Source organism: Bombyx mandarina, chromosome 05, assembly GCF_030267445.1.
Source record: "Bombyx mandarina strain Sakado chromosome 05, ASM3026744v2".
NCBI classification, from domain to species: Eukaryota; Metazoa; Arthropoda; class Insecta; order Lepidoptera; family Bombycidae; genus Bombyx; species Bombyx mandarina.
In genome coordinates, this window is record NC_143212.1 from 16,956,284 (window position 1) to 16,978,791 (window position 22,508).

A 22,508-nucleotide genomic window follows, 5' to 3' on the forward strand; every position below is an offset into this window, starting at 1 on the left:
TGGTCGGAGTCGCGTACTCGTACTGAATAGCTAAACAGACTATTATAAATTATTAATGTTATATCCGATGGGGCAGAAAGATCCTCGAGTGGAGACCACGTACTGGCAAGCGCGGCTTGGGACGTCCTCCTACAAGATAGACCGACGACCTAGTGAGCATCGCTAAGCCACGTTGGATGCAAGTAGCAACGGGCCGGCCGCACTGGAGATCAATTGGAGAGGCCTATGTTCCACAATGAACAGTTGACACGCTGAGATTATCATGGCGATGACTGTTATATTTGCTGACAATTGGACAATTATGTTTATTAATATTGACTCGAAGATTTTTTAATAGTACTGTTACGCACTGGGGTTCGGGTTAAATAAATGTTCCACCAAAGTACAACTTAAAGCTGTATTTATCACTTAGAACACACACAGAACACTAAAATTTTTAATTCAATTCTTCAGCTTCGCTTCAGGTGATCCGTTCGCTGTTTCGCTTCGAGTAGTTCTGATTACTGACTGACTGTGTGCCATCTCTGCAACACTTTTATAATCGAGACGAAATCCCTAGTATCGTCGAGAATATTCCACAAAAGTCGAGTATTGTGTGTTTCCGTTGTCTGACAATATATGGCGTGGTACTTCTCGAGCGATCTAGATGCTACTAGATCCTTCTATATTCGTTCGACTATTCGGCGATTGAATGTGTTACTTTTATCGGCGCGGCGTAACAATACTAAGAAGCGGAACCCTTGAATAGATCGTTGATTTTGTGGAAGGCACAGGTCAGCCGATAATATTATCTGCGTCCGAGGTTGTTTCTTATATCGTGTTTGTGTGACGGCACACTTAGTCTTGTGAGCCGAAGTTATTGACTGCTATCTTTCACAATATTTATCATTATCACGTTGCCTGAACTCCGAGTCGAGCTCCATTCGATATTAAACTATACTTGTTGCTAAAGATAAACACATGTTAATGAACTCGTAAGGAGGTTTTTTTAGAAATAATCGAGATGAGAACACAAATGTTTGTTAGTGAATATTAATGGTATGCACTCTTAGCGTCTGAACCTTTCTCTAGCTAATCTTTTACGGCTAAAGTCTATCAAAGGTCTGGTTATTTGTTATTATCAAATCGGTGGTAAGTTTATTTTATGTAAAAATGAAACTTGTTATATTGTTATAGTTGAGTTCCCAGTTCTCTTCTTCTATCTGTATCAATCCAATACTGACTGTAGGTTTCTTCATATAGACTCCGTTCTTTTTGGTCTCTTTAGCATCCAGTCCCTACCAGCTATTTTGACCAGGTCGTCGGTCCACTGCATTGGTTTTCTACCCACGTTACGACGTCCATTCAATACCGTCTTTACCATAAGGGCACACGGGGCCCGTGCCCAGGGCCCCCATTCTCAGGGCCCCCCGAAAGACCGACAATTTCTCTCACACGTTTATTCTCAAAACATTTTTGTCGGGCCCATTACACTTTTTTCACAAATCAGTAATCAGAAGGTATTTAGAAGGCATATACTATGCCTATAATAGAAGATTTTGCTCAACAGAAATCCCGAAAGAAACCGTTATCGAAATCGTAACAAAAAAACCAGCAGCATTCTAATATCATTAATGACATATTATATCATACTGTATTTGATTACCTATAATAAATGGTCTCATACTCAGTAAAAAAACGTTATTATAATTCGCTGTTTTTACTTTCCAAAAGGGCCTCAAATTCTTGTGTGCCCAAGGGCCCCATCCTAGTTTAAGACGTCCCTGCGTCCATTACAAGTCCAGTTCACAGCCCACCCGTTGTAAAATTTTAGTCTTGATTCAAGCGTAATTTGTAGCCGCCATCCACTTAAGGGCTGAAAATTTAATGTTTGTATTAATGCCTGTGCCACTTCCAATTTCGCTGGCAGAAATAGGCGCGTTCGAAGTAGGTACTGTATATCCCTGTAGGCTAACCAAATTATCCACCATAGGAATCGCTTAAATTTACAAAACTTACACATTTAATTTTGTAAAAATTTGTTATTTCTTCGTCCCTGCGAAATGACCACATACGAGAAAGTTAGGTGAGAAATTCCTGGCGCAGCCGAATTATAGAGTCAAACCCACCTCATGGAGGAACAGGAGATGTAGAAGAAGATATTATTCCTTCACCTTGAACACGTATAAGATATTTATATCCTACGAAATTTTAACACCCGTCGTCCTCTATAAGCTACGAATGTTCTAGATTCGTAAATCAATAGCGCCTTATCATTTTACATAGTTAGTCTTTCATCAGGAAACACTATTGATCATACCACATTATTTTCGTTAGTGCTGACGTTCTTATGTGTCCCTAGTAGAAAAAGTAGTAATCGTATTCTCATTGGCCTATTTAATCACGAATCAGGAAGACGATTCCGATCTTGTTTTTCGATCCAGTTTTGTTTTGTCTAAAACTAAGAGCCGCAGCATTCTCGTTCAATGTCTACGAGCTACATAACTTGCGGCAATTGCTGCGCCTTGATCTCCTCTTTATTTTTAATAATTACTAAACTATCAAGAATTTTTTTTTTTGCTTTATCGCTATTGTTACGTCGGTAAAAGTAACGCCATGTATCGTAGAATAGCCGAACGAATATCGAAAGATCTAGTAGCATCTAGAACGCTTGAGAAGTACAAGCCATCTATTGTCAGATAGCGGAAACACACAATACTCGACTTGTGTGGAATATTCTCGATAATCACGAACCCCAGCGCGTAACATGGTTGGAAGCACTTACGGACTCACAAGACGCCGAGCCACCAGTAATTGAGCATAATTATTGCGAATTTAGGCTTTATTAAACGATGTTATTATTCCTTCACTGCGAAAGTCATTCGTGAACATTTGTTAACTACGTATTATTTATTCGCTATTATAATTCGCTTTTACCTAATTCATTTTTTATGAAATGTTAACGCTGAGGTATCGTTCGACAACATAGGTACATCTTTCTTCTGTCGATCCAATATTTATTCGATTTTGCAAAGCTTTAAAAGTAAAACGGAACAGTTTCAACGGTCAGCTTACTGATATCATTGGGAGGTACCTGTGGAAGGTCTGCAGGAGAGAGCCACATCCGGGTTGCCACCAGTACGGGGATCTGAACGATGACGCTCAGCACGCGCTCGAAGCGTGCCTGCGTTGGGAGCACTCGTGGCGAGATCTCATCTCGGTGCCGGGGAGGGACCTCTCCTTGCAGGCTGTCGTCGCCCACATGTTAGAGGAACAGAACTCGTGGGAGGCCAAGGTTTTGTGACCTGGTCATGGACATGACCATTTTCTAATGAAATACGTACCCAACAAATGTTCACGATTGACTTCCACAGTGAAGGAATAACATCGTGTAATAAAAATCAAACACGCAAAATTATAATTTGCGTAATTGCTGGTGGTAAGACCTCTTGTGAGTCCGCACAGGTAGGTATTTTCTGCCGTGAAGCCGTAATGCGTTTCGGTTTGAAGGGTGGGGCAGCCGTTGTAACTATACTGAAATCTTAGAACTCATATCTCAAGGTGGGTGGCACATTTAAGTTATAGATGTTTATGGGCTCCAGTAACTACTTAACACCAGCTCACAGATCGTCCACCCATCTAACCAATAAATATTAAAAAAAATGGCGTTCCCTGTGGCTGAGGAGTGCGAAAGGGAGTGGAATGCCTCTTCGGCTCCTCAGCGCAGAAGGTGGGGTGGGCGGCGCGAGCGAGAAGCTCCCTATCAGCCCCCGTAGGGGCTATTGGGTGGCGAGTGTGGAGGCACCTGGTATTAGACTGTCGGTCCGGTGGTGAGGCAATGCAAGGTGGCTCCTGTGCGCCACCCACGGTGTGTCTCCCGAGACGACGTCCTTGGGGCTACTCTCAGAGATGAAATCCCGTCGTATCATCAGGACGGGTACCGGCGGACCTCCGGCGCACACTGTGGTACCGTAGATTTGGTGTGGTGTAGCCGGTATGTAGCTCGATGGGGATTAGTCGGTAGTTGTTTTTGCGAGAAATTGGGGGAGGCGGAGGACCTTGCCTCTCCTCGTCTTCCTCTCTGGAGGCGCCGGAGTCCGACATAAACCGGTCAGTTATCCCACTCGACCGGGTAACCGTAAATGAATTCCTCAACGTCAAATAACCCTTTATTTAACGTAACCTTTTACTGATATCAAACGACGCAAAAGCGAAGACCTGTCTTCGAATGTAACAAAATTAACAAAAAAAACTTAACCTAATAAGTGTCTGGCTCTAATAATGAATAAAAAAAAACATTGCAAAACTTTTATTACGAGTATTAGCTTCATTCCAAACAAGAATGTGACAAACGATTATAGCACTCAATAATATAAAAATTATTGTAAATGACGGAAGATCTGTGATAAAAAACTTGGGAATATAGCCCAAAAGCAGTGACTCGTGTGCCTTGACATTTTGAATCAAAGTCGACAAACTGCCCGTAATAAACATTCAAGCCGTTTTGCATAACACATTACTGTTACAAATTAAAATAGATTGTAATACATTGTTTTGTCTTAGGTAATCACAAGTCTATGACATGATTAAAACATGAAAATGATGGATTTAAAACACGTTTTATTTGATAATTATATCAAATTAGCTGACGCGGCAGGCTTCGTAGTGCCTCAATCGATAAATAAAAGACCTAAACTTTTGTATAAAATAAATTTAATAAAAAACAAACAAAAGGAATCCGTCCGACGGGGGACACATCATAGGAAAAACAAAATTGTTATTTTTATTTAATTCCGAGCATTTTCATATTTATCTACCTTTTAAACCTTCTCTGGACTTCCACAAATAATTCAAGACCAAAATTAGCCAAATCGGTCCAGCCGTTCTCGAGTTTTAGCGAGACTAATGAACAGCAATTCATTTTTATATGAATAATAAGATAGATGAAATTAATTGAAATGAAATCATTTGGGGAACCTAGTTCTCTTTGTTAAGCTGAACCGCGCTAATGACTGACAAAAACTGTAATGCGAATGACTTCAAGAAATACTGTTTGTTGTACATTGGTAATTAATATAGTATCTATGGTAAATATCTCTGGCATTGCTAGTAGTTTCGTCATGACGACGACGAAGCTCCCAGCAAATTTATGAGAAAGAGCGTGTAAAAAGTGTATTCAGCAACTTATTTAACCCATTGAGCGCGAACCGTCGATATTTCGACCCTCTACTAATGCGTATAAGGTGTAGAGCGTCGGAATAGCGACTATTCCGATGTAAATTTTAAGTTAAAGTTTTTATATGTTACTTTTTTTCAAAAGCAGCTTAGGAAAATATGTGACTCAGCACTAAAAGGGCTTATTTAGAATTTTAGAATTAAAAACACTTTCGCCATTTAAATCTGCATTTGCTATGTGAAATACGTGGAAAAATGTCTACCATATAGATTACGTTTTGAAGCACTGCATTGTTGACAAAAAAGTATAGACCTATACTTTTTAAATGTACAGACAGACCATCACAGTTTCATAGTCTTCATCGTCTATAAAACAATTAAGTAAATGAACACGCTTGATATTAAATGACAAAATGACAAACCAACGAAACTATTTCTATGAGGCAGCGCTGTGAAGGCGATGTGGCGCAAACCATTATTTGGTAAGATAACCATCCGCTCACTGCACCCGTCGGTAGGTCCGTGAATGTATCACGATCACTGTGCTTAGTGCGAGTTTTTTAACGTTCTCGATAGCGTAAAAGTTAACCCAATTTTGTATGCAGTTGGAACAGCGCCCCTAGCGGCAAACGTACGCAAACGATCCCATTCCTTACAAATATCAGCTAACTTTTACGCTATCGAGAACGTTAAAGAACTCGCACTAACCACACTGTACACTTTTATATTTATGTTAATTGGTTACATATGTAGTAAACTAGTGTTCGCTCAATTAATTAAATCCGAGCGCAATCACTAAAACATCAAGATGTTATGTATTACAACTGTTTCGTTTTATTATGCATTAAAAAAAACCTAATCAAACAAAAAACCCCTAGCTTTTTTATTGCCTTCGTACGAAGACGATCCATACAATCCACCTCATGGTGAAGGCTTACCTCATGGACGTCAGTAATGCCAAGGGCAGAACCAAGCCGCTGCCTATCAGGCGGCACGACATGAAAACCCTCTTGTCGTGGCCGCGGTAATTACATACCCGATCCTGTGGACCGAATGGTAAACAGTCGACGTCGCCCTAAACACGTCATTACGGATACTCCCGATCCATTAACGGTGATTTTAGGCACCTCAAGCACCATTCACCGTCCTCGCCGAACCCTTCGCTTGCGAGGAAGGGCTCAATAAGTTAACCCATCGACACAGCCCACTGAGCTTCTCGCCGGATCTTCTCAGTGGGTCGTGATTCCGAACCGGTGGTAGATTCTGCGAAGCCTTGCTCTTGCTAGGGCTAGTGTTAGCAACACTCCCGGTTTCAGCCCCTTGAGCTCACCTACTAGCTCGGTGAATCTAGAATAATCCCTCGAAGTTACTAGAATAGATAGGGAATAAAAATAAATAAGTACTCTTCGCAAATCTCGCTTGAGGAAGAACAATTCATAGCCCTCAAGAGACACCGTGGACGGAATTTCATTCCAAAGTCGAACGATACGTGCCAAAAATTATTGCTGAAAAAGCACATAAATCTCTAATTTAGCTTCTAAGAGGAAAGATTTTTTTTAAAATACCGAAGTACGTATACATTTATTTCTAACCAGAAGCAGGCATATGAAATTTCGTGTTTCTTAGTTGAAATTATGGACTTCGATACAACCGTCCATCGTTTATAAATAAACATATAAATAAAATTGGAGTGTCTGTTTTTAATATTGAAATAACCGCTTTTTACTACATGCATATGAATATATATAGCGTACATACACCAAAATATTTTTTTTTACAATTTTTGTCTGTCTGTCTGTCTGTTTGTTCCGGCTAAGCTCGGGAACGGCTGGACCGATTTTGACGAGACTTTCACTGATAGATAGCTGATGATATAAGGAGTAACTAAGGCTACTTTTTTAGACTAGCTTTCCCCCGCGGCGTCACCCGCGGGTAACATCGCGGGACTGAGCTATCAATAATAAAATTTAATGTTTCCGAAGCGAAGCGAGGGCGGGTCGCTAGTATTTCCATAAACTTGAAACTAAACATAAGTATGAAACCCCAACGGCTTTATCTCTGCTTTAATAAATCAGATAAGATTCTTCTTGCTCTTATCGTACATTATGTGCGCCAGACGTGTTATCCATTAGGACACGATGTCTTAAAAATTTACATAAGAATAAATACTTATTCAAGAATGTTTAGTGGATTGAAATCTAACTTCTTTTAAAATCGCACAGCTCTTTCATTTAAATAACACAATCCAACTATAAATAATTGCATTGAATCCGACCTTGGACTAGAAAGCTATCGTTTTGACTCCACATCGAATAGCCGGTGGCTACAAATACGCAGTAAACTTGCTGTTAGTATTTCAAAATTTAACGAAAAATTAAACACTATGAATGAACGTAAGCAGATTTAATACGGAACGTATCGCTTCTCTATTCTGTAGGTATGTAGTTACTGCATACTATTTATCATAGGAATGCAATTTAATTAATTATGGTATTAATTATACAAAGCCAAGGCGTCTTTTGTTGGATAATTGACAATCACACATACAGATTTATTATTAACTAGCGGCCCGCTCCGGCTCCGCTCGGGTCTTTAACACAAATTTCAACGATATTTGACATTGTTTAATTTTTTTTAAATAAAAAACACATATTGCGGCATAACTATAATATAGACAGACATATGTTGTCGCGACACTTTTTGTAAATAATAATGTGTTCTACAAAGTCGTACTTAGTACATTATTTTATTCTATCATCAATGGTTTTCGCAGGGCATGCGATGTAAAGAATATTTTAGGTAATTTTTTTACACCTTGGGTTACATTATTGGAGTTTTAGTAAGGATCTCTAATATTTTTCAAAAATTATAGCGTAACCCGGGAATAGTGTAGCTTCGAAACAGTGAAAGAATTTTTCAAATCGGTTTAGTAGTTTCGGAGCCTATTCAATACAAACAAGGCGAAAGATATATACGTTTTGAGGGGAAACCAGAGATATCCATCAGATCCAATAACCTTTGCATTAGACGCCTTCAGCTCTAACACTAGGAGCAGGCTTAGGGACCTCGGTAACCGTACTCGTCGAACTTGATAAAGAGTTCGCCGTGCAACCTAACCCATGAATCAGCTCGCTGAGTTTCTCGCCGGATCTTCTCAGCGGGTCGCGATTCCGATCCGGTAGTAGATTCATTCGTGAAGCAGCTACTCTTGAGCTGTTAGGTCTCCTTCGGAGGCGCTCGGGTAGCTGTTAGCAAATCCCACCCCTCCTGGTTGAGCCTTTGCTCGCCCACCTGTCCTGGTGAAACTGGAAAGGCCTCCGGGCCACCAGTAGGTAATCGTTCAATCATTAAAAAAAAATAAACAAACAAACAAATCTTTTCTCTTTATAATATTAGTATACATTATATCCATCCATCCACAATATGGAAGTTTATTGGGTGGATGAGCTCAGAGACCCAATTAAAATCTTCAACCAGATCAAAAATGAAGTTCTTTTGTCTGATAACCCGAGAAACATCTCGTCAAGACTGATTGATACACCGAAGATTAGTGGAAGCTAAATTGTTTGGAAGAGCCTCTCGAAAGGTCCGCTCCTTACCAAGCAACACCGAGAGAAGCGATTATTATTCGCTAAAAAATATGTTGATTGGACGATACGAGAATGGAAAAAGTGTTATTTTCAGATGAAACAAAAATAAATATAGTAAGTTCCGATGGAAGGCGCTATGTTCGACGTCCTGTAAACAATGCTTTTAAAAATCATTAATACACAAGGAGTATAGTCAAGCACGGTGGCGGTATCCCGATACTCTCGGAAGGTTGCAGGGATCCTCCTTGGAATTGTGGCGCCATGACAAAGGGGTCCTTCTTCAGCTCTTATAAAGTCTGGAACGTTGATTTCGAGCCAGGCATGAGTAATTTGTGCCTTGTGACCAGGTGCACAGTCCCGCTGGAAATATTTTTAAAAAGTGTATTGCTGAGAGGTTTCACAACACGATTCAAGACTGTATCTTGATACACTTTGGCTGAAATTTACACTCCTTTTTCACAAAAATGTAGTTTTGTGATATGTATATTTTCTTTCATTACATTTTGGTTTTGTTCGCTGTTTTCTAGCCGATAGATAAATTGGAAGACATATTGAAAAAAAGCCTCCCAATATTTCGTCTTTACTATATTTGAATCAATATAGATTTTGGATTTTGATTTGAAAATTGATCAGTTATCTTTGATGTCCATCCATCTTTAATCCTAATTAACTTAGTGTTAGCCCATTTGTATTGTTGTGAATGTTGTATTGTCCTGTAAGAGAGGGAGAAGTATTAAAATAACAACATACGTGTAAACATACATATTCACGTACAAATTAACTATCTATTACGTATTTAATAACAATTCTTTCGGGCACATAATATTTTTAGGAAATCCGGAGTAAACAAATTTAATAGAATTAAGTGAGGCCCGGTCATAGTAAAATTAATATTTATACCATAGAAACAGTTCGACTGTGCCGTTAGCTTTGCTGATGCTGGGAGCGACGGGGACCACTTACCATAAGATGTATCGTAGCTCGTTTACCATCATAAAACAGCCATAAATAAAGTTGGTTTTGAGTTTTTGAGGTTCTTTCTTTATTTTTTACTACATTCTCAACTATTTCTATTTACAAGCAGAGTATTTTTTTTATTTTATTATTGAAGGATTGCTGGTGGCCCGGAGACCTTTCCAGTTTCACCAGGACATGTGGGCGAGCAAAGGCTCTGCCAGGAGGCGTGGGATTTGCTAACAGCTACGGGAGCGCCTCCGAAGGAGACCTAACAACTCAAGGGCAGTTGGTTCGCGAATGAAGAGTAATATTAGTAATAGACACTCCATTTTTAAACTTGTGTTGATCGAATCGGAATAATAATAGTTTCTAATTAATTTCAAACACAAAGGCATCAGCAGAGGCCTTATCCTCCCGATCCACTAACGGTGCTTTTAGGTACCTCAAGCACCGGTCATCGTTCTTGTCGAACCCGTCGCTTGCGACGAAGGGCTCGACGAGTAAATTAACCCTCAGACACAGCACACTGAGTTTCTCACCGGATCTTCTCAGTGGGTCGCGTTTCCAATCCGGTGGTAGATTCTGCGAAGCACGACTCTTGCTAGGGTTTGTGTTAGCAACGTCGTCAGGTTTGAGCCCCGTGAGCTCACCTACTAGTTAAGGTTACGCTGAAATAGCCTCTCAAGGCTATCAGCATAGGTAGGGAAAAAAAAAGGACCCGCGGGAGTTGCTGGACTCCTACCGGGCGCGTCCGTAGGTGGCGGATAACGGGCCTCTGGGCACCATTCCCAGAGGCATCGTTCCGTCTCTCTCGTTTTGTTACAACGAGAGAGACCGAACGACGTGGACCAAAACCAGCTCTGGGGGTTCCAAGCTCTCCTCCCCCTTCACTTGTTGAAGGGTGGTCTTCCTGGAGAAGCGTGGGCCTCTACCTTTTATCCTTTTCCCTTTGATTATTTCGTTATTTTACTAACTGTCTTTTTGTTATCTTAATTTGTTTAATTTATATTTTGAGTTGTAATCTGTCTCTTTCTTCGTTTCACTTTTTGGTTTATCGTTTTGTGTTATTCTTTATCCTGTCTTTCTTTGCCTTTCGTTTTATTTTTGGTTTCTTTTGTTTTATTTTCTTCTTCTCTTTATTTCAATCCTAATCCTAAGCTTTGACACCTGGTGAGAGGATGCATGGCCGGTGGGTGACCGGTCACTAGGGTGTCCCAGGGGACCACACCTCGGGTTAAAAATTAAGGGAAACCAATGAAATGTCCAGTTTGCAAAGAGTAATACCCCAGGAGGGTACCCGCCAGGCGGGAGAATCCCTCCGTACTACCGACTCGTCGGTAGTGCGCAGCCCCTCGTATTCTGGGGGGGGCACAAACTGCACTGAGATAAGGTCCGGGAAGGACGGGGTTAAAAAAGGAGTAGGGTCCGGGAAGGACGTAAGTAGGAAGAACGGGTCCGCGAAGGACGTAGTAGCAGAAGGGTCTGTTAAGGACAGTGAGGGGAGATCGTCCAGAATCACTCTTGTGTCGGATGATAGCATGACCACAGCTGGGTCGGCCCACTCGTCAGCCCGCTCTTCGCCGACACGCAGACAGCGAAAAAGAGTCCTGACGATCAGCAGTGATGAGTTTGTAAGCAGCTCCGGCTCGGATGAAACAGCTACTTCTGGTAAATGTGGTGTCAAGCCGCAATCGAAGAGAGGTCGCGGTCGTCCGACGACCACTGGTCAGTACGGTCTGACTGCGGACGAACAGGTGTATCTTAAAGCTCAGCGCTCTGAGATAAAGGATGCCGGTGGCATGCGTAGTATGCGCGAATTAAGAAGCGCAAAAATCATGGAAGGGAGCTCTAAGAAAGATCCCGAGTGTCGTCTGAAGGAGAGTGCCGCGATGGCTCTGAAGGTATGTAGTAAGCCCGGAAACCTGAAGGGCACGTATCAACGTGTCCTAAAGGAATTGGCGGTGACAATAACGGAAGTCACAGAAGAACTGGCGAACCGCCCCGCGACCGAAGAGATGGAAAAGCTGCGTGCGGTAAACGCCTGTCAGCAGGAAGAGATATTACAGCTCCGGCAGGAGCTGCAGAAGGTGCATAAGGAGCTGGCGCGCATATCACAGGCATTGACGTTGTCCAATCCAGTCGAAACCCCAGCCCCAGCTTCAACCACAGAGGACCAGGAGGAGTTGCGTGTCCAACGCATTATGCGTGCCGTTGGCACCATGCTTGACGCTCGCATTGCGAGTCTGGAGATGCGGCTACCCCCGGAGCCTCGCATCAGGCCACCCTTAGCGGCGGATAAGCGGAAGAGCTGTGAGAAATCGCCGAATTCTCCTCTCCTTGTTGACACTACGCTGGAGTCGACAACGGCACAAGCAGCACTACCGTCCACGGTGAACAAGAAGACACGAGGCCCTAGACAAAAGGCCACAGTGTTAGCGCCTCCACCCGAACCGTATGCCTTCCCTCCGGCTCCAGCTGTCGTAACCGAAAGCTGGTCTACGGTCACCCGTAGGCGCGCTAAGCCGAGGGGGGAGACCGTGAGAACGGCCACAGCCGTTCCACCCACTAGGGTGTCGGAGAAAGTCCCGTCTTCAAAGAAGAGGACAAAGAAGCGGCTCCGAGCTCCGCGTTCTCAGGCTGTGGTATTAAAACTACAGCCTGAGGCGATAAATAGCGGTCTCACATATCGGTTCATCCTTGCGGACGCGAGGGCGAAGCTCGACCTAGAATCGCTGGGTATCCCGCTCCAGAGGATCCGATCCTCTCTGACAGGTGCCAAGGTCCTGGTGGTGGACGGAGACGATCAAGTGGAAAAGGCCAACCTCCTGGCGAGCAAACTGAAAGAGATTCTGCCCGCTGAGGGCGTCGAGGTATCCAGGCCATTGGTGACTGCAGCGATGCGCATCAGTGGCCTCGACGACTCGATATCGCGTGAAGAAATCGCTGATGAGCTCGCCAAAATTGGGGGGTGTCCACCCGAGATTATCAAGATCGGGGAAATAAAAACCGGTCCAGGCGGGATGGGACAAGTCTTAGTTCGTTGTCCGATCTCAACAGCGGCGAAAATCGCAGCAGTTCCCAAGCTAAGGATTGGCTGGAGCGTGCTCCGCGCTCATTTGCTGGAGGCCAGGAGGCTGCAGTGTTTCCGGTGCCACGAGTTGGGCCACGTGAGCGCTCGTTGCCCGTCGTCGGTCGATCGCAGCCGGGAATGCTACCGATGCGGCCAGGCCGGTCACGTGGCTTCTGGCTGCTCGCTGGCGCCGCGCTGCACTGTTTGTGTCTCCGCCGGCAGACCAGCGGACCACGTTTCCGGGGGCAAGGCCTGTGCCAAGCCCCCGAGACAGAGACAACGTCGGCAGGATCTCGCGTCGCTTGAGGGCGTGCGTAATCGGCCCGGTATGGCCTCGGTGACACCGATGGATGCTCAGATATGACAGACGTCCTTCGTTTCCTCCAGGGGAACCTCAATCACTCCGCCAGAGCTCAAGATCTTTTGTTTCAGAGCATGGCGGAAGGGTTGACTCACCTTGCGGTGGTCGCAGAGCCGTACCGGGTCCTTTTGGGTCCCGATTGGGCAGGTGACCTTGACGGCCGGGTTGCCATTGTCAGGCGTGGCTGTGTGGGTGCTCCGCCCGGATTCGACCTCGTTGAAAGGGGTCGCGGCTTCGTGGCCGTCCTCTGGGCCGAGATGATCGTGGTGGGAGTATACTTCTCCCCCAACAGGACGCTCGCCGAGTTTGAGGGCCTCCTCCTTGAGCTCGGTCGTGTCATTGGGAGGTCACATTCCCGTCGGATTCTCGTCCTTGGGGACCTCAATGCCAAGTCATTGGCTTGGGGTTCCTCGAGGACGTGCCCCAGAGGAACGGCGGTGGAGGAGTGGCTGGTCGGAGGCGGCCTCGTCATTCTCAACCGTGGCACGGAACTTACGTGCGTGAGACGATTAGGCGGGTCCGTGGTGGACGTCACGTTCGCATCTCCCGATGTCGCGAGTCGCATCCGTGGTTGGACGGTGATGGTTGGTGAGGAGACGCTTTCCGACCATCGCTACATCCGTTTCAGCATTGCTGTAGCCCCAGAAGTGACATCAACTTCTTTATTCTGCGGCGGCGGCGTGGAGGGTTCTCGTTGGGCCCAGAAGCGCCTCGATGTCGAACGGCTGAATGAGGCGGCTGTCGTCCAGGCCTGGCGCCTCGATTCCCTCGGTGAGCCGATGAATGTAAGCGTGGGGGCGGAGCGTATGCGCGAGGCAATGTCGCGGGTATGCGATGCCGCAATGCCTCGCGTCAGAACTCTTGCTCCTAAGCGCCGCGTATACTGGTGGACTGATGAGATCGCCAGCCTGCGCCAGTCCTGCAACGTCAGTCGACGTGCGTACCAACGAAGCCGACGTCGAAGGACGCATCGTGACCCTGAGGAGGAGGACCACCTTTATGAGGTGTACAGGACGGAGGTGAGGGCCCTTTGCACAGCCATCAGAGAGGCGAAGGAAACCGCTTGGAATGATCTGCTCGCCTCGCTTGATCGTGATCCGTGGGGGCGGCCCTACAGGCTAGCGCGCAATGCGCTTCGCCCATGGGCTCCCCCTACGACCAGCACACTGCCGCCCGAGACATTGCACCGGGTGGTCGGGGGTCTATTTCCGGACTCATCCCGAACGGCCTTCATCCCCCCTGTAATGGCAACGGCGCAGGTCGCTGACGGCGGAGAGCTGGAAGGTGTGTCCCAGGCGGAATTTGAGGCGGCAGTGGCGAGGATGCGCGTGAAGCGTACAGCACCAGGCCCCGACGGCCTGTCGAGTCGAGCATGGGCTCTCGCTTTAACTGAGGATGGTTTGGGACCTGCACTTCGAAGGCTGTTTAGCAGGTGCCTCCGCGAGGGCAGGTTCCCGGAGCCGTGGCGCACGGGCCGGCTGGTGCTTATCCCGAAGGACGGTCGCCCTAGAGACGAGCCCTCCGGGTATCGCCCGATAGTAGTGTTGGACGAGGCCGGTAAGCTCCTTGAGCGTGTGGTTGCCGGGCGTCTTGTTCAGCACCTGGAGAACATTGGGCCGGATCTCGCGTCCAACCAATATGGCTTCCGGAGAGGTCGGTCGACCGTGAACGCGGTCTTACGGGTCCGCGATCTTTCCGACCAGGCGTGCTCTGGGGGAGGTGTACTGTTGGCTGTATCGATTGATATTGCCAACGCTTTCAACACGATCCCCTGGAGCACGATCGTGGAGTCATTACCATTACGGCGTCCCCACCGGTCTCCGTAATTTGATTGAGGATTATCTCTCAGGGCGGGCGGTGATCTTCCCCGAGCGGAGTGGGTGGGGACGAAAAACAGTGTCGCGTGGGGTTCCACAAGGGTCGGTACTGGGTCCACTCCTTTGGAATATAGGCTTTGACTGGGTCCTCCGCGGGGCTAACCTGCCTGGCGTCGAAGTGGTTTGCTACGCTGACGACACGCTGGTGACGGCTCGCGGAGACGACTACCGGTCAGCAGCCGTCCTGGTTGTGGCTGCAGTGGCAACTGTGGTAAGACATTCAGGCGAGGTGGCCCTTTCCATTCAGCTCGGAAAGGGCCACCTCAAGGCGCGAATCTCGTAGTCGGGGGTGTCACCATTGCTGTCCAGCCGAAGCTCAAGTATTTGGGCCTCGTGCTGGACGGCAAATGGAGATTCGACCACCATTTTAAGGCGCTGGTTCCGAGGCTCATGGGGGCGGCAGGTGCGCTGACCCGTCTTCTTCCCAACGTCGGAGGATGCAGCGCCGGTACTCGGCGGCTGTACCTTGGGGTGGTGCGCAGTATGGCCCTGTACGGTGCTCCCGTGTGGTCGCCCGCACTCTCCGCGAGAAACGCGGCTCTGCTGCATAGAGCTCAGCGGGCGCTTGCGGTGAGGGTCATCAGGGGGTACCGCACCATCTCTCAAGATGTAGCCTGCGCTCTCGCCGGATCCCTACCCTGGGACCTCGAGGCCGAAATCTTGGCTGCGGTATATCGGCGTAAGGCGCAGGCCTTGAGTCGGGGGCGGTCGCCCGGCCCGTCGGCTGTCGGTCGGTGGAAGCGTGCTGCGCGTCATGTAGCATACGCTAAGTGGAGAGAGCGATTGCTGAAAGAACTTGGCCAAACTTCGGCCACCCGCCGGCGCACCCTCGGGGCCCTGGTGCCCGTGCTGGAGGCATGGTCGGATCGGCGTCACGGCGTACTCTCCTTTCACCTTGCGCAGGTCCTCTCGGGACATGGCTGTTTCGGGAGGTACCTGTGGAAGGTCTGCAGGAGAGAGCCACACCCGGGCTGCCACCAGTGCGGGCACCCGGACGATGACGCGCAGCACGCGCTCGAAACGTGCCCGCGTTGGGAGCACTCGCGGCGAAATCTCGTCGCGGTGCTGGGGAGAAACCTCTCCCTGCGGGCTGTCGTCGCCCGCATGTTAGAGGATCAGGGCTCGTGGGAGGCCATGGCCAGGTTTTGTGACCTGGTAATGGCGTCCCGTGAGGCTGAGGAGCGTGAAAGGGAGTGGGATCCCTCTTCAGCACCTCAGCGCAGAAGGCGGGATGGCCGGCGCGGGCGTGAAGCTCCCGCTCAGCCCCCGTAGGGACTATCAGGTGGCGGGTGCGGGGGCGCCCGGTACTCGACTGTCGGTCCAGTGGTGGGGCGGTGCAAGGTGGCTCCTGTGCGCCGCCCACGGTGTATCTCCCGAAATGACGTCCTTCGGGATTTTCCCGGAGATGAAATCCCGTCTTATCATGAGGACGGGTACCGGCGAAGGCAGACTTTCGGCGCGCACTGCGGTACCGTATGTCTGGTGTAGCCGGTGTGGTGGAGCACGATGGGGTTTAGTCGGTAGTCGTTCTGCGGGGCAAGTGCGCCTTCGCGCGCCTTTTTCAAGGCGTAGTCTCTTGCGAGGAATTCGGGGAGGTGGAGGACCTTCCTCTCAGGAGGCGCCGGAGTCCGACATAACCCGGTTCGTTACCCCCCCGGACCGGGTATCCGTAAATGGATTCCCCAGCGTTAAAAAAAAAAAAAAAAAAAAAAAAAGGGAAAAAAAAGGAGGCCTTATCGCTAAAACCGTCTTATGCAGATAAACAATAAACGAAAAAAAAATCTCTCTATAAGTTTTAAGTAAACACTCTATAAGTTTTTAATGTATTATAAAAAAAGTAATAACTTGTATTGTTTTGCCTGGGTTGGGCCGTGCAATTCCACGTTCACTGAACTCCATTCGCAGCGAAGCGAAGGTTAATGTGACCAATTTAATAATGCATATAATATAACCTTGGTATGAACTTTTGTAATAAACATAATATAAAAAAAATTTAAACACGTAAAAATATTTTGTAAATCATTTTGCAATTACATTTTGCTTTGATGTTGGTGTTGTATGTTGTATCAGTTGTATGTTAAATTTAAATGAGAGATGTGTTATTATTGTATGTTGTTCGGTTTTCGCAAGGCTTATAGACCTAATAAAACTATTATACTTTTACTGTAATCAATGGAGGGAAATAAAATAGAGTTGTTTTATTTGAAATTCTAATTGAGATGAATTTGGATGAGATACGATATGTATTGGAATAACGTCTCAGTAAAATGGTGGTAATTTACTGTGACTTCAAGAGCTTTTTTGGAGGAATCCAAAAAACCAGGATCAGTGAATCTGTTTCATATTTTCACACTTGTTTATTTTACACAGATGGTAAACGGTAAATAAGCTACCATTATTACACGTTTAAACCTGATGAAACATTAAATTAACAAAACAAAATAATTCACACAAATTCCCGCCAAAAATGTAAAAAAAAACATAATCGGTTACTGAAAATCACAGACTGTCAAAGCTTACTACGAGTCTCACAAACTCAACAAACTATGCAGGTGCCTACTCGAAGTTTCAATTTCATTGAAATAACAGCTTCAAGCCAATGTTAATGTATTGAAGATGGCGTGGTACAAATGTTTACGGGTTCATGCATTGATCTATATCATATATCATGGGTTCATGACATACCCAACGACCGATAAATCTTAGTATGTACAATAAACCAAAGCATTCCGTATTAAAAGTCAAGAAATCCACAGTATCCACGCGGGAATTCAGGGCCATATAACGACAGACGTACCTACTTGAAGTTTCAAGGTGAATATGCTCTGGGAACCATTAAACACCTGGTAGGAGTAAATTCATATTCTTTTCGTTTTGGGAATAGTCCCTATATCCTGTTCACCTACCTACACACCTACAGGAGTACGTTTTCAACACTCGGTGTAAATTTTTCAGAATTATATTACAATCAATTTTTAATTTTCTAGTTCTACAGTGCATACTGATACAGTGCTCTCGATTAGCGATAAGGTTGCTGCCGACCTAATTGCGTTAACGCACGGCTACAGTGTATTATATAACAGATGCCACACTTAGTTTATGTAATTGGTTCATTCATTTTTGTTTATCTTTTTGTACTTTAAGCTTATTTACTGGTGGTAAGACCTCTTGTAAGTCTGCACGGGTAGGTACCACCGCGCTGCCTATTTCTGCCGTGAAGCAGTAATGCGTTTCGGTTTGAAGGGTGGGGCAGGCGTTGTAACTATACTGATACCTTAAAACTTATATCTCAAGGTGGGCGCGCTTTTACGTTGTAGATGTCTATGGGCTCCAGTAACCACTTAATACCAGGTGGGATGTGAACTCGTCCGTTTAAGCAATATATAAATAAAAAGTTGATTTGGTAATTCATTATTTGGTATAAAAGTTAAAACGCTATGTATACTAAATATAATTCATAATACTTATTAGCATTGCGATTACCTCGTATGGATAGGCATTGCCACGCTCATAGCTATAGTGGGAGTTACAATAGAAACTCTTTGGAAGCAATGGAAACTTTGATCTTACATCCAATAACATTAATCCCTTGACTCATCCGTGGTGAAGCGTTAACCGGTTCCTTTAAAGAAAGCATTAAAGTAAGATGTAAGATAGCGAGCTGAGCAGTGCCATTCACGACGCTACTTCTCGTTACACATGCTTAAATCTCAATTGCATTAGTAAAATGGCTGTATTACACTTACAGCTTACGATGTATTATATCTTACCACTGCTAATTACTAAGATAGAGATTATGTTATTGAAAGATGGGTAGGAAAGTGAGAATATTATTAAGTACCAAAGGATGAAGGGTAGGAGTAGGAATGGCTTGAAGAGACCGGCAACACACGACTTCTGCTTAGCCACCCGGCAGATCTTCGAGATCTTTTGATCAAAAGGCAAAACTGCAACATTAAAATGCGATTAAGTGACCGTCTTATCAATTAAAAATGTGGCTAGTATATCATTCGTTAAGTTAACATACTGGTTTTTATACACTGTTGTGACAGACGATTTTAGTCAGACAGAGCACAGCTGCGTTCGCTTCGCGCTTCGGTTACTCGTGGCGGTCGCGCCAAACAAAATTTGATTCAGTTAATCGCGACATTAGTATCGACGCGGACGTTTCTCGCGTTACAATTAACGAGTTGTTTTGAATTACCGCTGTAAACTTGCAAAGTTAATTAAGTAAGTACTATAAACTGTAATTGTAGTTCTAATAACATGACACCTACGTGGTTTATAAAGTATTGATCGTACACAAAAAGAATAGTACTAATATTTTAAGATGTCCCTTCGTTGAAATATTATTGTACACTAAAAAAAATCGGTTAATCTGTTTCATTTAGTGTTAGGTACTATACTTCTTGTCGTTAATATACAAAAATATTATTTTATTTAATATTTTCATTATCGTTTATTAGTACGCATTTACGTAGGTAGATAGGTACTTCGAAATACTACAAATTCATTAGATTGTTAAACGACTTATAGACGATGCTCTCAATTTGGGCTGTTTGTTTTTTCAGTAAAAACAAAAAGTAAACAAGAATAGAAAAAAATAGAAAAAAGGCAATGCTAACTATTATGACTTTGTGTTTTTATACGATAACTACAGAAAACAAACAATAGCTACGATATTATTGTATTTACAATTTTTTTTTTTTTTTTGTTAACATTTATAATAATTATTATTGTGTGCTGTAAATTGCAAAATATTTTTTCCATTACGTAGGTACCTAATTATTTGTCAGTTTTGAACAAACTGTCCAAGCAGTAACTGAATCTTTAGAGGAGTTTATATGATAAATATCGATGAACTTGCGGGTAAATTCAATTTTACTCGTAAATTATGAAATGAAAATAATAAACTCGATAGTAAGCAGTAAAATTATTGTTTGATATATGAAAAGATCATTAGGTATTGCTCAATGGTCCACCTTTTAACTTTTACCAACGGAGCCATCATTAAATTTTACTAACCTTTGCTTTGGATTGTGCGCTTTCTTTAAACGGCAGCTAACTGTAACTATACTGAGACCTTAGAGCTCATATCTCAAGGTGGGTGGCGGCATTTACGTTATAGATGTCTATGGGCTCTGGTAACCACTTAACACTAGGTGGGCTGTGAGCTCGTCCACCCATCTATGCAAGAAATTAAATAAATAATTAAATTGACGCTTAATGCAAAAATATTTGCTTAGGTATGTAACATTAGTGAAGTCGGAATTTTGTTGTAGAGGTCTTGTTTTTGGAGCTGTGGAGTTGTGAAGAACTTAAATGTTCATTGTTGAGTGGTCCAGTCATTGTTCTCATCGAACCCGTCGCTTGCCACGAAGGGTTCGGCTAGGAAATTTACCCACAGACAAAGCCCACTGAGTTTCTCGCCAGATCTTCTCAGTGGGTCGCGTTTCCGATCCAGTGGTAAATTCTGCGAGGCACGGCTCTTGCTAGGGTTAGTGTTAGCAACGCCGCCGGTAACTACATTCCCGATCCTGCGGACAGAATGGAAAGCAGTCGACGTCGCCCAAAACACGTCATCTCGGATCCTCCCGATCCACTAACGGTGCTTTTAGGTACTTCAAGCACCGGTCACCGTTCTCGTCGAACCCGTCGCTTGCGACGAAGGGCTCGACGAGTAAATTAACTCTCAGACACAGCCCACTGAGTTTCTCGCCGGATCTTCTCAGTGGGTCGCGTTTCCGATCCGGTGGTAGATTCTGCGAAGCACGACTCTTGCTAGGGTTCGTGTTAGCAACATCGTCAGGTTTGAGCCCCGTGAGCTCACCTACTAAAGTTAGGGTTACGCTGACATAGCCGCTAGGGCTATCAGCTTAGGTAGGAAAAAAAAAAAAAAAAAAAAAATAGCAACGACGTCAGGTTTGAGCCCCGTGAGCTCACCTACTCGTTAGAGTTACGCTGAAATGGCCTCCCAGGCCAAAAACAGATAGGAAAACAAAAAAAAAAAAATTGAGTAGCCGCACACCCTCATAATATGAAGCGACAATCATGCGTTTACTATAAAGATAATTTTATTGTAACATGTTTGTTCAGTATTAGGATTCATTTTAAATCTCAGACAAAGATCTGAAATACAGAAGCTAAGTCTGGTTCAGTCACATCATCTGTTTTTTAATCTATATATCTATAAATATAAAAATGAATTGCTGTTCGTTAGTCTCGCTAAAACTCGAGAACGGCTGGACCGTTTTGGCTAATTTTGGTCTTGAATTATTTGTGGAAGTCCAGAGAAGGTTTAAAAGGTACATGAATATGAAAATTCTCGGAAAGAAATAAAAATAACAATTTTGTGTGTTTTAAGTTTATTTTATACAAAAGTTTAGGTCTTTTATTTATCGATCGAGGCACTATGAAGTCTGTCGGGTCAGCTACTGCTAAATAAATACATTAATCTATCGTTAACATTGAAGTCGTCGTGGTCTAAATGATAAGGTGTCCGTCCGGTGCATTCGTGCCTAGCGTTGTGCCGATGCAGATATTTGAATCCCCGGGCAGGCATCTATTTTTTTATATTTCTTCGCTACCCTTTTTTTTATTTTTATTTATTGCCTAGGTGTTTTGGCGAGCTCACAGCCCTCCTGGCGTTAAGTGGTTACTGGAACCCATAGACATCTACAATGTAAATACGCCACACACCTTGAGATATAAGTTCTAAGGTCTCAGTATAGTTACAACGGCTGCCCCACCCTTCAAACCGAAACGCATTACTGCTTCACGGCAGAAATAGGCGGGGCGGTGGTACCTACCCGTGCGGACTCACAAGAGGTCCTACCACCAGTAATAATTGTTCAAGAAATGCGGCATTTTTAGCATCGTTGATGATGTAGTATTTTCTGTCCTCGTAGGCAGACGAACATACGGCCAACCTGACGATCAGTGGTTACTGTCGCTCATAGACGTCAGCAATGACAGAGCAAAGCGGCTGTTTAAAACGATCCATTCCAACTCGTTTGTGTAAATGGAACTTTATGCATCCCGGTGCCTAGTCTATTGAAAATAATATTCTTAGTTATGAAAAATGGCCTTGTGGAGAGGCTTCGCCACATTCTTAAGGACAATATCACAACAACAATTTGGCTCTCTTCAATAACCTCACACCATTTTAATACCAGGTACTAGGGGCGCTGTTCCAACTGTATAAAAATTTGAGTTAACTTCTACGCTATCGAGAACGTTAAAAAACTCGCACTAAGCACACAGACCATGTGTGTATATTTCGTAGGTGTATATCGATAATAATATGCAAGTAAAAAATAAAATTGTATGTGTAAGTTTTGTGTTGACGTTGACGTTGACAGAACCATTAATATTTGGGTATGTAGGTAGGTATCAGAAAAACATTCAACCATTTTTTATAAAACTCCTTGTGAATTAGCTTATTTATAAAAGTAAAAAGGACGATTCAAATTTGAATATAAGAACAGTAAAGCATGAAC

The 22,508-nt window shown here is 44.5% G+C and overlaps 1 protein-coding gene and 1 long non-coding RNA gene across 2 annotated transcripts in view; one reads left to right on the forward strand and one right to left on the reverse strand.

Moving 5' to 3' along the window:
- LOC149503039 (uncharacterized) overlaps positions 1-22,508 on the reverse strand; it is a 238,790-nt gene that overhangs the window by 109,390 nt on the left and 106,892 nt on the right. The gene's annotated exons all lie outside the window — the stretch shown is intronic.
- The window catches only part of LOC114247443 (short-chain dehydrogenase/reductase family 16C member 6), a 41,685-nt gene continuing 38,228 nt past the window's right edge, over positions 19,052-22,508 (forward strand). The window contains exon 1 of the mRNA XM_028180420.2: positions 19,052-19,239. The gene's annotated coding sequence lies outside the window, so the exon portion shown is untranslated. The remainder of the gene's footprint in view (positions 19,240-22,508) is intronic.